Source organism: Coturnix japonica, chromosome 3 (genome assembly GCF_001577835.2).
Source record: "Coturnix japonica isolate 7356 chromosome 3, Coturnix japonica 2.1, whole genome shotgun sequence".
In the NCBI taxonomy this organism is placed as follows: domain Eukaryota; kingdom Metazoa; phylum Chordata; class Aves; order Galliformes; family Phasianidae; genus Coturnix; species Coturnix japonica.
In genome coordinates, this window is record NC_029518.1 from 9,025,791 (window position 1) to 9,029,081 (window position 3,291).

Consider the following 3,291-nt stretch of genomic DNA (forward strand, 5'->3'; position numbering starts at 1 on the left):
ACTTAGTAGTCTTCTGTGAAGCTCAGGAAACATAATGTGCTTAACCGTGCTGAAGGTGAAGATGTGAGCACTTGATAATACCCTTCCTAACATCCAAGAACTAATCCCCCCAGGGAAAAACATTGTTTTCTTCATTGCTTTCAGCCACCTGATACAGTCAGACAACTGTGCAGTGCCATTTGGAAACTTAGGGCCATTTGTCATTTAAACACCTCACAAGTGTTACAGCCACAGCCTCAAAAGACAAAAACCAGCGTTGGGAGCTTCTGGAATCAGTGTTGTTTTGGTAATCCTTACAATATTAAGTTGGTTATTAAGACTTTTTTTTTTTATTATAGAGTTTCTACTGCTACAGCAATCCTCTCAATAGCACTAGATCCTTGTCATTCTCAGCAGGATGTTCTTATTATTTAGGCTGGGAACTGTGCAATAACATCTGTGAGGATTTAGAAAACAATTGCCAACTCAGCCAATAACTAGATATTATCTTGCAAGGTGGACACAAAATATGTGTGGGGCTTGAAATGAGGAAAATTTTTGTAATTTACACTCGGGATTTATTTCTGCATAGAGGTTTGAAACTACTTGTGTACCATAGCTATTATAACACCTTTCTCTGGAAAGGATATGATATGTCATCATTTATTTTGTGTTGACTATGGAAAGATGGCAGATATAGCAGCAAGAAAACAGGTAGACTTTTTTATTCCTGTGCCAAGACTTAGAATCATAAAGTTGTTCAAGTTGATAAGGACCCTTGATGGTCATCTGGTCCAAATTCTCTGCAACAAAGACAGAGAAAAAATACGCAACTCTTCACAACTTGGAATGTCATCCTTGCACAGGCATCATGTTAATCTTCTCTGTATCATTCCAATGTTAGTGTATGTGCTGCCAAAGCAGGCACATGTTGTCTACTGTCTTGTCTCTAAAGAGTCAAAAAGGAGCAGCCAATAGTTGGATACTGATGGATGGGTAGCTACCAGATAGTTCTATCAGGCGTATACTATTATTTTCTCTTTCTCTTTTTGCTTATGTTCTTAGTGTTCTTTCAATAGCCTTATTTTTTCCTCCACACCACCTTTCCTGCTTTCAATTTAGAGGTTTGAAAAATAAGACAAACTTCTACAAGGGGGACCCTCTAAGGAATTATTTTAATTTTCCGCCCCCATTATTTCCCATCCTTGTCTTAGGTCATATGTGGGGCCCTGTTCTTCCTCACTTCTCCTATGCACAGGTGAGGCCAACTAAGCAAGAAGGGAAATGAGCCCTGCACATTTAAGGGGCAGTCCCTCAAACTTGGCCCTGCCCCTCTGGTTGAGTATGCAAAGAAGTACTTGGGCCAGATCTCGCCAATCTGATGGGACTCCTTGGTTGTAGATGCGCCCAAGCAGTACATTTTAGGATGCCTTCAGGTGAGCTGTGGGCAGTGCTTGATCTCTGCGTGTTCAGCCAAGCCAGCCTATTTGGCTGCACACTGCTAGGTGTCCCTAATTCATGTTTGTCTTGTTATCTTTTCTCAACTCAGACCACAGCAAGTGGTTTGCTTTCCTTTGTAGGCATAGAGCACCCTTCAGGAAGATGTTGCTGTGGCCAGTCTGCAGGATGGTGAGACTGAAGGGCTTAGGGAGTCTGCTGCTGTCCATGCTTTAAAAGAGAAAAAAAAAAAAAACGAAAAAAAAAACCAAAACCAACTCCTTGCTTCTTCCCCAGCTGAAATTCTGCCATTCACTTTGAATTTAGGCTTCTGATCAAAATAACCATTGGCACTTAATTGCATAATAGGTGAAATGCCTTTAACCTCTGGTTTCTTTGGCAGCCGTTTGCCTATGCAGTTTTATTCATAGTGTTTATTTCAAAGATTGATGGCAGCTGGCAGGAGGCACTGAAACAACTGATAAAGACGACTGACATTTTGTCAGCTGACTGGATGACAGGAATATATTGCCTGCATTTAAACTGCTTTGTGTGAATAAATCATTGTTGATGCCAAAATCCACCTTTGGTCTTCTCCATCTGATCCCTGAGAAATGGCTGGGACAGGTGTTTATTTAAGCAGGGAGCAACTTGCTGTAAGGATCAGGGGCTTATGCTCGGTAAAACTTTCCTTAGCAGTGGTATTTAAATATTTAAAGTATTATTGAAGTACTTGAGATCTGTTCATGGTGAAGTTGAGGACAGAAGTTTTATTCTTCTCTTTGAATGCTCTATTTAAAAGAAGTAACTGTTATGGAGTCCTGTGGGGTAGCTATTAATATGGATGAAGGGAAAGATCTATTCGGTATATGTAAGGTTCTTTCTTTTCTCTTTTAAAAGGTGCTAACGATCTTCAAAACCACTGAAAGCTTGTACTTGCCAACCCCTTCCACGTGCCTGTGATTCTGACCCTACAATTTCAGACAAGCAGTAAGTTTAAGCAGTGATTGTTCGAATTATCTCTTAGTTTCTTAGTTTTGTGCACCTTTAAGTCAACTTAAGTGCCTAAAAGGCACAGTTCTCATGAATAAATATAGCGTAGACAAACTGTGTGAGGTATGTCTGATGTAGGTACGCAAAAGCTGGGTGAGTTTCTCTGAAGTGCAGATATAACACTCTGGAGAACAGGTATAGGCTTTTCTTCTGTTACACCTGTGCTTTCTGTACGGCTTCTTGCCAGTCTGTTCTCAGTGGGCGCGTTGGTTAAGAGAAGAGCAGGCACGATGGAGTACCCTCTACATCTCTGTAAGACACAGTGCAGAACAGCTGGATTTTGCTGAGACCTTTATCAAACCATTCAGATGGAGGAATGGGTGAAATATTTTCCGGCATTTGACAGTTCATTTGCATGCATTGGAGTCCTTTCAACAGTGAAAAGATCAATGTTACTACAATTGCCTGTACAAAGAGTGACAAGGCCAGCGAAACCAAATCCTTCTTGCTTAACATGTTTTTGTACTCCCTTCCTCCTATGGCATGCTTTACATTTTTCATTATTTTTTTTCCCCCTTCTCATTCTGAACCTGGTGATGTCTTGTAACAAAACGAAGGCAAGTCTTCAATGTAAATGCAGAAAGACTAAGTTCAGTTTCTCAGAGAGTGTTTTCGGTAAACACTATACACCTCTATGGATTGAGCATCTCTGAGCAGCAACAATGAGTAACTAAGACAGTGTTGGGGAAGATGAGAAAGATAATCTTAACCTTCAGTACAGCTGATCAGCTCTTTCCATTGCTTTATTTACTACAGATCTGCATGGGATTATTTTTGACAGTCTTGGAAATAAATAAATCCAAGATAATTGAGTTTTCTTAA

General features: G+C 40.3%; 1 non-coding gene across 1 annotated transcript; it reads right to left on the minus strand.

Moving 5' to 3' along the window:
- Positions 1-800: 800 nt before the first annotated feature.
- Positions 801-907, minus strand: LOC116653280. Its single transcript, XR_004306849.1, has one exon. It is a non-coding gene; the product is annotated as a U6 spliceosomal RNA (small nuclear RNA).
- Positions 908-3,291: the final 2,384 nt, after the last annotated feature.